This window comes from Zosterops lateralis (assembly GCF_965231275.1).
Source record: "Zosterops lateralis genome assembly, chromosome: 19".
NCBI lineage: Eukaryota > Metazoa > Chordata > Aves > Passeriformes > Zosteropidae > Zosterops > Zosterops lateralis.
In genome coordinates, this window is record NC_139779.1 from 10,654,345 (window position 1) to 10,667,735 (window position 13,391).

General features: G+C 42.6%; 1 pseudogene across 1 annotated transcript; it reads right to left on the minus strand.

Moving 5' to 3' along the window:
* Positions 1 to 1,718: 1,718 nt before the first annotated feature.
* LOC310917247 (schlafen family member 11-like) lies at positions 1,719 to 4,499 on the minus strand (annotated as a pseudogene). Its single transcript has 4 exons — positions 4,415 to 4,499; positions 3,620 to 3,748; positions 2,825 to 3,144; positions 1,719 to 2,042 (listed from the first exon to the last, which is right to left on the minus strand). The product of its transcript is annotated as a schlafen family member 11-like (transcript).
* Positions 4,500 to 13,391: the final 8,892 nt, after the last annotated feature.

A 13,391-nucleotide genomic window follows, 5' to 3' on the forward strand; every position in this document is an offset into this window, starting at 1 on the left:
CCATTTTGTTTGATTTCTGTACGGTGTGTCTTAGACCCTCCTCATGTGCCTGTGTTAGTTCTGTAGGTTCCATTGCCTGAAAGTGTATTGGGTTCCAGAATAATTCTTGTACAGAGTTATCTTATGTCCTGTGTCATCTTTGTTTATATTAGGTGCACTGTGTGTCTGCGTGCCAGTTATGCTTGGAACTGCCCTGCCCCAGTATGTGGAGGTATGATTAGGTAGAATAAGAATAACTCTCTATGGGTCATCCATTTTATATGGGTCTTGGATACAAACTACAAAACAACGTGAGACACTCTACAAGCAGCCATCCAGCACCTACAAGTTATCCCCACACCCAGCTGATTTGGAACAAAAAGGACATTGGATATCACCAGCAGGATACTGAAATACCAACCTGCCTTAGTGGAACAGAACAACGTCAGACTTAAGGCAACCACTATTTTGAACCCAGCCATGTTTCTCCAGGCTTCAAAGGAAGCCCAGAGACTCTGTACCATGACTGCCAAGTAACCATTGGACAAGTGTGTTCTGGCAGACTTGATCTCAAGAGTGATCCCATGCAAGACCCAGAACTGGACCTGCACTCTGGTTGGAGCAGCAAGTCATGAACATGGAAGATGAGCAGCTGGGTATGCAATGGTAACCCTAACCCAGGTAACAGAAGTCCAGGCTTTACTTCTTAACAGCACAAAAAGCAGAATTACTTACTTTACATTGAGTGCTAAAAGTCACTAAAGGAAAAAGGATAAACACAGGGACTGATTTAAAATACGGTTTTGGAATAATACATACCCATGGAGATATATGGGAGGAAAAGGGACTGTTATTGGCATAAAGGTCTCCTGTTAAGTACAGAGAAGAAATTAGTCACCTACAACAGAGTGTACAAAAGCCAAAAGAAGTGGCTGTGAGGCACTGTAAAGCCCATCAGGTAGGAAATGCTTCAGTTAATACAGACAATCAATTAGCTGACAAAACAGCTAAAGAGGTTGCTGAAAAAAGGTATCCTTGCATGAAAATCTAGCAGAGTTGAATGTCTTGGAATAAAAACTGAATTATAATAATCAGGACAGGGAGTTGGCCCCACTGTTAAAAGCTACAGAAAGAAACAGCAGATGATTGGTGACCTCATGTGGGCAAATAATTCTACTGCCAAACATAATGTAAAATTATGAAAAGAGAACTAAAACATCAGGAAACACATTAGGAAATAGAAAATATGGCAATCAGTTTACAAAGAAATTTAGTAAGCACAAAAATGATAGAAATTAATAAGTAATTTCTTGAAAAATATGTTGCTTGTTTGTAAAATAATCACAAGAAAGGGAGAAGGCCACCTCCAGAGCTAGTAAAATGGGAATTCACCAGGTGATTGTTGGCAAATTGACTTTGCTGAACTGCCCAGGCAGAACAGGGACTGGTGTATTTTGGTATTGGTACTTTTTCTGGATGGCCAGAAGCTTGCCCATGTTGCACCTACAAGGCAGAGGAAACCTCAAAGGTTTTGCTGAAATTAACATTTAATAGCACTGGAACTAACTCTTTTAAGGCTTAAAAGGATGTCATTATCAAGAGATCGTTGGGACTAGACTCACATGTACATCCTTTTCAACCAGGAGATCCAGTGTGCATCAGAGCCTGAATTTTGGACCTACCTCTACCCTCTGTGGGCATAGAGAGTGCAATGATAGAAAAAAGAGGAAGATGGCTGCTTACCCCACAAAACCCTTCAAGGGTTGATTTTCACAAATGCAAAGTATTTCTTCCTTTGCAGAACAGCAAAAAATGTTTTTGTTATCTCAATAATCTTGAAAGCCACAATTGTTTTCCCAGTTCCAGGAAGACCAAGGACAAATTGCTTCCTGACTTTGTGCAGGTTGTTGGTGTTTAGCTCATGTTGTTTGAGAGTGAAAAGGTTGAAAATCTCACAGCTAAGACTGTCACTCAACTACGACTTAAATCACAGCACAATTACCAGTGCTAGCAGGAGGGTGGGGATGTTCCTGGAGGTGAGGATGCAATTCTTTGGGTACAAGCTGGTGGAATCGGGTTGGGCTTCTTGCCAGGGAACATCATTCATCAACACCTATCTGGTCATTTGTGCCATTCAGCTGCAGGATTTGGGGAATCACTGTGACAGGATGTCTCATCCACCCCTCACCACTCCCCCAGACAGCTGGTGCACATGGATGAGATAACCCAGCAGACAGATGCCCAGCAGGGGTGATCTCTGGTGCCAAGAGGGAGAGACCCTCAACTACGAATAAACATCTTTGGAGAGCAAGATGTAGAAAGAGATAAAACTTAAATATCATTGACTGAAATACACTACTTTACACTATAAAAACTACACAAAATTTCATGGCAATAGAAGCCTTCTACACACTCCCCTGTGGATTTCTCCCAGAAAGTTTGGATGCATCTCTGTAGATGGTTTTCCAGAAACTGAGAGGAAGGATCCTATGTATGCCCAATCAGAAAATGGATGGTAAGATACATTGAATCCCAATCTATACTGTTTCTTCACTAGCTGTAAAATTTGGTACCTTAATCCTGCACTGTATGATATCTACTAGTAGTGTTTCTTTGTTTATTTTGTGTAGTAAGTAATCTATTGAAGTCTTAGGTCTGTTAAATCTGCCTATTAAATAAATAATCCATTTGTAATAGACCTAATTGGCCATTATTAAGAATCTGGGAATGAGAGTGGGTTTTGGGGTGCTGGCTGCCTCAATAAAGCTACTGTCTACTGCCAGAGGCCTGGGTAGAGGCAAAAGCTTGTTTAAAACTCCCTTCTCCATTCATAACAATCACACACACTCTTGAAATGTATCCCCCATCACTGACAAATTTTTGCTTTAAGGCATGAGCAGTTTCTTTCCAGTTTCCTGACGTAACACAAGAGGCATTCCTGACTACAGTCAACAACACTGGACACTCACTGTCAGCTACTAAGAGAGCATCACACACAACATCCTGTTTTTTCTGCAATCCAATGTCAACCATTCAACTCCTGGAAAGTATAAGTAGCCCTCTGGTAAGACCACGGAGTTCTTTTCTCAATAAATCCTTTAAGCCAGGATACTCTGAGAACAGATTGGTGCAGATGGCTTCTGGATTTGGTTTCATTAGAACCCACTAGGAAAAACAAAACAAAACAAAAATGAAAAGAAATGAAAAATCAGAAAAGCAAAACACAGCAAATTATTTACTCAACACACCAATTTCTAGGGGAAGATGTTATACCATGAGGTCATTAAAGTGATTCACATTGTTTTGATTCAATTATGCTCAAAATAATTTATTGTCTCTTTTTCTTCCCTGAGAAGACTTTTGAGCATAAGAGGGGTCAGACAGCTCTCAAAGCCCTGGAACACCAGATATATTCTCAGCAATTGTCTGCATGAGGGATTATACTTAGTGGCAAAAAAAGGAGAAAACATCAAAAGAGCTGAAAAATCAGGGAAATCAACATTCTTGGTGTAGTCCTGTCTTTTAAAAATACCCTAACAGTGCTTTGCCTAAAGTCTGGGATTTATTCCATGCTCTCTTCCTTGAAGTTCTGTCAAATGCAAGCTTAAATGAAGAAAGAAATCCAGAATCAGTATCTTACCTGGGTAGAGACATTCTCGGAGTTCAGCCACACACTGGAGATCAGCTTTGGCATAAACTGGCTTGACTAGAGGAGGGCCATTTGCCAAGCTGAGCTGAGTCCTAAAATTGTCAGCCAGATCTGAGAGATCTTGGGGGAAGAAAATTATGTTATACCTTCCATATGAACTTGTAACTCAACACTAAAGAGTAACTAAAATGTTTAATTTAAAACCTTCATTGCAGTCCTTCCCATGAAAATGCTGCCTACACTGTTCAGAATGATAGACTTCAGTGGTGAAGCCCTGGCATCCTGACCCCCTTGGGGGTCCAGCTGTGACTACTCTCAAATCCCTGGAAGTATCCGAGGTTAGGTTGGATGGGGCTTGGAGCAATCTGGTCTAGTGGAAGTTGTCCCTGCCCATGGCAGGTGGGTGGGACAAGATGATCTTTAATGTCCCTTCCAACCCAAACTGCCCTGAAAACCTCCGCCCACCCGCCCCGGGCCTGTCCCTCTTCCGACGCCGGCGCCGGAGGCGGCCCCGCCGAGCGCTGCTGCCGGCTCGATTTGGGTTCGGGGCACCGGGCAGGCGAGTGTGGAGAACCGGGTCTGGTCGCTGATCGACGTTCCCAGGGGAAGCAAACTCCGGACAGGTTAAGTGGGCGCGGCGAGTTCCAGCATGGAATTCTCAGTACAGTCCGGTCGTGTGCGAACTTTAAAGAACCAACTTCCCGCCCCGTCCGTCCCCGCCCCGCGCACAGCGGTAGTTGAACTTGTATTTCAAATCGTTTATTCAGTGCTAAAATAACTTCCCACTTCCTGGGGCAGCCGAGCCTTCGCCAGGCTCGATCATGGACTCGACGGGGATCGGGCTGGGGGGAGCGGGTGTAGGAGCATCCATGGACGGCAGGGAGAAGGAGCTCTGCTGACCTGAGGTACTCTAGAAACACGTAGTTTTATTGCAAGGGTCGTGGGTAAAAAGGGCTTTGCCTTCAGCCACCAGCCTGGGCTGAAGGGAACCCCAAAGAGAGGGAGAGAGAGAGGGGTATGTAGTAAGGGAGGTAAAAGAGCTAAGAGAGCTAAGAGGGGCAAGAGAGGAAGGAAGAGTGCAGGGATCAGAGCAGTAAGAGAGCGAGGACCTTATTATAATACATTTTATCTCTTTTTGTGTTGAATATTCTAATTTACAGCAACCAACTGGCGCGAGATACAAAACTTACAGACTTTGCATGCAGCCTATGAGAACTGCTATATTACCATATCATCCTATATTCTAAACTCTAAAGACTACTTTTCTTATCTACTTTTTCCCTGATGCCTTGGCAGGGTGGAGAGGTGCTGCATTCTTGGGTCCTTTTGTTTTCTGTCCTTCAACCCATCTCCAGCTAATCACTGTCTTCCTGCCTGCCGTGATCACAGCTCAAAACTGCCCTTCATTTCTATTTCACTCACAGGTTTTACATCTCCAGTATTTCTTACCAGGCAATCATATCCACAAGCCTTTCCTATCCCATCTTTCCCCACAAGCAGGATTTGGGGGGCAGCAGAGCCGTGGGGCTCCACATCCACAGCCACCAAACCTCCATTCGAGGGAGGTGCCATTGTTATAAATACATATTATAAAGTTGGCTTTTTGCAAATGTTAAGATGAATGCTGTATGTATAATTTTAAAATAACTTTGCTTTTATTTCTGCTATTAACAAAACTTAGGGGTAGTAGTAATAGTAGTTGATATAGTAATACATAAACTGTCTGTTGGGATAACATCCAGAATATATAATATAAAGACCCTGCTACTGATATGCCAACTATCAACATCTGCTGTCTGAAGAAAGTATAAACCAAGGCCCAAACTAGAAGTAATAAAGAGAACAGACTAAAACCACAGCCAAGAAACATGCATGCTCTAAAAAAGCAGACTCAAAGAGTAGCCATGCTAAACAATTCCTGGAATATGGAAATTAGTTTGTATAAAAATATAATATACATAACAGCCTATGAATATGCAACAGGCTAATGTAATGAAAAAAATTAAAGAATATGTCCAAAAATAGTAAGTGTGCTCTTAGCTAAATGCCAAGCACCCAACTGTTTAACCCCTTGCATTATCTCTGTCTCCTATTGTCTTTTTATTAAACTTTTAATTTTTTTCCAAAAAAGTAAATCTCGTTTTTCACACCCCACATCCCACTGTGTGAGAGGGTTCCTTCAATAGGGTTTTGACAATTGGAATTTGAAGAGCCAAACTGCTGATGTCACATTTGACATGACAGTAAGAATCGAGCTGTCAGCACACACTGTCTATTGCAACAGCTGGGGGCACTTCAAGCCTTTAAGAGTCCCTGTTAGAGTGAGGAAATCTTGGGGGTCCACTGCAGGTTCTGATTGTGATATTGTATTTATTGTGTGACAGCACATGAAGCCTAGTGTTGGCTCAGGATGCATGGTGTATATTGGGAGCATTCTGGTTTTGTGAAGTGTCAAGGTGGATGAGAAGCACAATTTTCCTCAATCAAATAAACATGCATTAGGTAGGTGGGTTTGAGAGGGGAGATGTGTGCTAATGTCATTACAAATAATTTGATGGGTGAAGGTATGGGTATTAACGTCTTTGAAATGGGTTTAATGTCTCTACTAACTTTAAGCAGCAGGTTTGTTGCAGAGCCAATACAGTTTGGTTCCTGAGATAGACAAGAGTCTGCACAAGGCTGAACTTCTGCACTTTGGGGTAAAATGACAGGTTCAAGGAGGGAATATGTGGAAGGTGGTTCAGGAAGGCTGTACCTTCCTGGTATCTTGGCAACGGGAAAAGGAAGAGAGCAACACGAACCCGGGAGTTCAGGATATAAAGGAGGCTGCACCCTCCAAAACCCAGAGGGAGAAATCTCTGTGGGTGTGTGCCCTGGTGGCCTCTCTCCCTTTATTCAAATTAAGTGGAAAAGATCCTCTGTCTCCTTTTTGGACATAAAGGTCTGGCGTTGGTGGATTTTCCTGACAGGTTCATGTGTATTTTACTGTAAAAAAGATGTAACTTTTAACCTCTTTTTGTGGAAACCTCTCTGCCACCTGCAGAGAAGAAACAATGTATTCTTTCTTAAAACAGATTGTGTCTGTGTTTAGTGAGCTCCTAAAATTGGCAACAGCATGAGGCTACTGGTGGCGTCCCTGAAGATACAGGGGCAGACTAGGAAGGGGGTAAGAAATACCTCAGGGAGGGGCAGGTTCAGGTGTCTCCTTACACACAGGTGTGGGCCTGGAGCTCCATCCACAGTTGCTGGAGGCCCCTCAGCATATCTCTGGGGTTATTGGTATGGGGGCTTTGTCCTGGGGCCTCCTGTGGAGGACCCCCTCACAGAGAGGCTGTGTAGACCTTCATATGGAGGGATGAGGGAGACCTTTCCCTTGGAGGCTCTGGGATGCCTGAGGGGCTGTGGGGACCCTCACACAGAAGCACATGGAGACCTCCCTATGGAGGCTGTGGGGAATCCCCCCAGGGGTCCTGGTGTGAAAAACGAGGTTCACTTTTTAGTAAATTTTAAGGAATATGTTTAATAAAATAATTAAGACAATTAGGAGATAAGAAAAAACCAAAAACGGCCGGCCGGGTGACTTGGCACTCAGCCAAGTCCACACCTTGCTTTCTCAGAGACACTTGTTAAATACCCTTCTCGTTATATCGATATAAACTAGTTTCCATATTCCAGGAACTGCCCTGCATGATCCCTCCTTGGATCCGCCTTTTTAGAGCATGCGTGTTTCGTGGCTGTGTCCTTCTTATCGCATCCAGCTTGGGCCTTGGTCCGTGCTTGCTGCGTGTGATAGATGCTGATAGTTGGTGTTATCAGTAGCAGAGTCTTCTTTACATGTTCACTGGATGTTATCCCAACCAAACAGACAGTTTAAGCAGCTGCTACATCAACTACTCCCTTTATATCTAGTCTTACCAATAGCAGAAATAAACTTATACCTTTATATCTTTACTATGTTATTAATCATATAGCACACATCTTGCGAAAAGCCAATTTTATAATACACACATATAACAAACCCCACCTCTTCTTTTTTATAATTCATTTGGCTTTGAGCCATATTCCTTGTTTTCTAGCTTCCATTATTTCCTCTTATAGACACTTACTTTCCAACCAGTCACCACTGGTCCTTAAGTTTTCCACAATTTAATATTTTCCCAATTATCTAATTTGGATGGGTTATAACAGTGACTGTCGATACGGATATGTGCAATAAGAAAGGAACCTCAGTGTCTTTTCATATAGAACTTTCAATAGTATCTGTAGCATGATTTTGCCAATATCCTATAAGGCAAAAGACAAAGAATGAGTGAAGTGACAAAAAAAGGAATAACAGAGGTCTGGTATGGCTTATACCTCCACCCTCCATGCCTATGGGGTTGCTACCCACAGCAGGAGTATATGATCTTCTTGGTGGCAAGTACAGCGGCCAACCCAGTCTTGCCCTCTATTTCCTTGTTAATTCTTTTTGTTTGTTTGTTTGTTAGTTTTCAGACAAATTGCCTTTGACCTTTTTTTTTTTTTTTAAAACCGTAATTCTCTCCACTGTTCCTCAGGTATTTCCCACTCAACAGGCACTGGTAATCCCCATTTACTGGGATATATGTACACATGCATCACTAAAAGGCAGTAAAGTCTTTTAATCCAAAGGCCAGCTGCAAAGCCTTTTTAGAACTGACAATTAATTATGCTGGCCATAGCTGCACTCCGAGTAAAACTGCATCTTTAGTTCAACTATTCCATGTCACTTCTGATACCATTTAATTTTTGAAAGCTTCCACCTTTTTAACTGTAACTAGGATTGAGGGACAGGTTAAAAAGAAATTGAAAGAGAGAAAAAAATTTACTCAACAAAAAATAACTTAAACTACAGAGTGAAAAGAAGAAAGAAGAGAAAAAAACCAACAAAAAACAACAGAAACTTCTTTTACCCCTTCTGATGTTAGAGTTTTATCATATTGAAGGTTTCTGTTGGGCCAATCCTCTGCTCAGCCTATTCTTAGGGCAGGAAGACAATGAATTCTTGCTATTCTAGAAGATTTTCCTTCACTATTTAGGAGAACTCAGAAAGATACATACACTATAAGATTTATTTCTATCTAAGGCAAACACACTCACTCAATTTGACATGCATTGATTTGAAAGATTAGATGCTCCTTAGAAACTTCGATAAGAACCCCCTTTGACAATCAACACCACCAGTTTTGTGAGCTAGGTCTTATCTGCAGCCAGCTGGAAAACTAAGAAAAAAACCTTCCAAAACAGTTTCTGCAAAATTCATAGTAACTTATCAAGCAGGGAAATAAATGAAACTACTAGAAAAATTTTGCATATACCACAATAATATTTCCAAGCAGCAAGTATCTTGTCATTCATACTATCTCTCCTTATATTCCACAAGAAAATCTGACATCTTTTTATATAAAAAAAGAAAACCAAAACACCTTCAAAAGTTTCTTAACAAAGACACACAAAGAACTGCCCATAGAAAAAGAAAAAAAACAAACAAACAACAACAACAACAACAAAAAACTTCTCAACCAATATCTACATCTCAACCTCTGTCTAAGAGGCGAATGACAAAGTTTTTCCACCTTATAAAGTTATATAATTAGTACCTTAAATTATTTTTGATCCACCCATTTGAAGAACAAATCTTTATATCCCTTCTCATGACTTCTAAATAGTAGAAGAAAAATTTGCTCTTGAGAATAAACTTGACAGAACTAGATTTCTATCAGTAATTATCTGTACCTTTTTGTGGGGACAACGCTGCCAGCGTAACTGAAGAATGTCCTGTATTGGTTACAAATGTTGTGTGTGTACACAAAGGAATCACAGCTCCTGTATTAACTTTGACACAGTACCAGTTTAGTTGAAAACTCTTTCCTTAGTTCCCACTCTGTCGGGTAGTAGTTCACCCTATATTTTGTGAGCACTAACATATCCTCTTGGTATTTCACATAGGCGCTCTTCTCTGCCCTCCTTCTTTAAACAAAACAGATTAATAAGTAATAAAATGCCTTTAAGTTAGTATGAAAGAAGTACCTTAAACACACACAAAAATAAAAAAAATAAAAGAAGCAAAAACATATTGTTTGTTCTGTAAGATATAAAACCTAAAATAAATTAGCCAAAATGTTAGGGATATGGAGCCCGTCTTCTTCTTGTGATTTTCATGTACCTGCAATATTATACAGTGGAGTGAAAAAAAAACCAATATTACATATTTCAATTTCAACTCCCCACACTAGAATTACTTGAAAGTCCATTTCCTTTGTAGCTGTGAAGAAACAGAGGTAGCATTTGACAGACCGGACTGATTTTTAGGTGTTATGCAGAGAAGTAAAACAGAGAAAGTCCTTTGTCCAAAACTTCCAAATTTACTTGAGTCTTTTCCAGTTCATGACCACTCAGCTCTGTTTAAAATTCAACTTTGTATCACCTGGTTTAGATGCTACAGTTCATTCTTGGGTTCTCACACCGGTCTCTTGATTTTGCTGACGTTGATTTAAAACTTGCAGCTTTAGTTTTTCAGCCATACCGCAGCTTCAGTTGCCTGCAATACCTGAAAAAGCATCTTCCCACTGTGGGGTTAAAGAACTTCCTCTCCCATTTTTGCAATTGTAAAGCTATACCCTCTTAACATTAATTTCTCTTTATTTCATAATTTAAACATTATCTCAAAGGGTGTTACTTTCAGGTTCCAATCTGGGTTGCATCTGGACTCCCAACATACATTTTACTCATGGCATTTGAGCATAAATTTTGTTTAAAAAAAATCCCCAATAACAAAAGATCTAATTTCATCCATAATTCCTTCTTCTTCTAATTCCTTCTTATCAAACACCAGAACTCTCACAACTCTTTTGACTCCAATCTCCTGTTCCATTAAAACTATTCCTTCCTATTTCTGAGGTCACCCCCCAGCATTTGATGTCTTATAGCTATCTCTTTAGGCAATTTCAATGCACTCCAAAAAAAACCAAAAAACCAAACCAAACAAAAACAACTTCTAAGACCTCTAAGAATTTCCAAAATTCTCAAAAAACTTTTCAAGACCTCTAACATAAGACTCTCCAAGCTTCTGTCCCACCTTCAGGATTCCATCCAGTCACTGCCTGGTCTCCTCTCTGCCATCCAACAGCCTGAACATCACCCCCTCCTTTTTTCCCCCGAGGCACAGAAAACTCATCAGCTCAGCAGCACAGCACCATGTGCTGCATAGACCATCTTTCAAAACAAAAACTCCTATTTTACTTCAGCAGTCTATATTACACATACATTCACTCAAGAACAACAATAACAACAACAATAAAAACTCTTCAAAATGAATTTCCCCATTAATCTGCAAAACTGCACCAATTCTCTTTTTAGACAGCCCTCTTGAACTTGAATTCTTCATTAATTCCCTTGCAGTTCCCCCTTTTCCATTCAGACATTTTAACCGTTTCAACAATTCACTTCCTTAACACAAATAAACTCCACAACAATCACACCTCTTCAGCTGCACTTACTTCCACTTACACAAAGACAACACAAAAAGATTGGTACCCTTTTTTAAAAAAAAAAAATTGTTAGTTTTTACTCATAGGTATTTGACTAACCCCCAGATGTTCTTAGATTATCACACTTTTCAAGCCTTTAGTATTCCTCAACCTGGCAGCCTTTTCCAAAGCCCAGGTGTCTTGGACCTTACACCTGCAAGGCTTTTTTGTGTTTCTATCCTCAATCTGGCAAAAACCCAAAAATACCTATATTTGGCCAAACCCTAAATGCTCTTGGGTCTTACGTAACCCTTTTAATTCAACAGCAAGTCTAGGTGTCCTTTGCTTTCTTCCTTTAAGGGGTTGAACCCCTTTTCCTGGGACCCCGTCCCAGACCAGGGGGTTCAAACGTTTCCCCCCAACAGTATCCCGTTTTCCCAGTGGGTTGTATAGGAAAACTATCGGCTCCCTTCCTGAGGGTCCAAACCCTCCCTGGGACCATCCCAGCCACCCGGGGTTTTTTACAACCCCTCTTTCCTCTGGGATCCCGTCCCAATCACCCGGGGTCACATTCACACTTTTTATCTTTTGCTTCACCTCTGTGCTAGTCGTTTCCCTTGCGAGATAACGAACAGCATGAGAAGCCACACCACACTCACTTCACCAGTCTGAGGTACCCAGCCAGTGTCCCATTCACACAGCACACAGACCCCCCTTTTAACCCGCTCCCCTGAGAATTACTCACAACCATTTTCTTCCTCAGGTTCTTCGTGCACGAGGTTTTTACGGAGCAAAAAATACTGCAGTTTTAGGGAGCCTTTTCCCTTTTCCTTACTTGCTTTTTTCTTTCTCCTTGCTTGTCTCTTTGGATGTTTACCTGCAATCCCCAATTCTCACCAGGAAAAACAAAGTTTTGGGCCGCCAAAAACCAGGCGGGGCGCCTCCCTCGCTCTGCTTTTCATGGGGTTTCAGGGTCGAGGTATATCCCGGCAAGAGCCCCCAAATTGTGAAAAACGAGGTTCACTTTTTAGTAAATTTTAAGGAATATGTTTAATAAAATAATTAAGACAATTAGGAGATAAGAAAAAACCAAAAACGGCCGGCCGGGTGACTTGGCACTCAGCCAAGTCCACACCTTGCTTTCTCAGAGACACTTGTTAAATACCCTTCTCGTTATATCGATATAAACTAGTTTCCATATTCCAGGAACTGCCCTGCATGATCCCTCCTTGGATCCGCCTTTTTAGAGCATGCGTGTTTCGTGGCTGTGTCCTTCTTATCGCGTCCAGCTTGGGCCTTGGTCCGTGCTTGCTGCGTGTGATAGATGCTGATAGTTGGTGTTATCAGTAGCAGAGTCTTCTTTACATGTTCACTGGATGTTATCCCAACCAAACAGACAGTTTAAGCAGCTGCTACATCAACTACTCCCTTTATATCTAGTCTTACCAATAGCAGAAATAAACTTATACCTTTATATCTTTACTATGTTATTAATCATATAGCACACATCTTGCGAAAAGCCAATTTTATAATACACACATATAACACTGGGAATCCTCACACGGAGGGGTGTGTGGGACCCTCTCTCATGGACCCTGTGGGGAATCCCTGTGGGGAACCCAGTGGCCACAGGAACTCTCACACAGAGGGGTGTGTAGGGTCCTCCTTCACACGGAGGGATGAGGGAGACCCTTCCCTGGAGGCCCTGGGACCCCCTGGGGGGCTGTGAGGACCCTCACACAGAGGCTGGGGGAATCCACCCCGGGGCCATGGGGACCCTCACACGGAGGGATGTGTGGGGTCCTCCCTCACACGGAGGGGGGTGTGGGGTCCTCCCTCACACAAAGCCTGTGGAGAACCCACCCCGGGGCCATGGGAACCCTCACACGGAGCGATGTGTTGGGGTTCTCCCTCACACGGAGGGGTGTGTGGGACCCTCCCTTACACAGAGGCTGTGGGGAATCCTCCCAGGGGCCACGGGAACCTTCACACGGAGAGATGTGTGGGGCCTTCCCTCACACCCAGGGGTGTGTGGGACCCTCCCTCACGCCGAGGCTGAGGGGAATCCTCCCAGGGGCCATGGAAACCATAACACGGAAGGGTGTGTGGGACCCTCCCTCATATGGAGGTGTGTGTGGGTTCCTCCGGCACACGGAGGGGTGTGAGGGGCCCTCACTCGCACGGAGCGGTGTGCGGGCCCTCGCTCCCAGGCCCTGCGTATGGGGCCGCCTCTCCCGCGGAGCTCGGCGGGCTCCGTGCGCGGGGCGGGCGCGGCT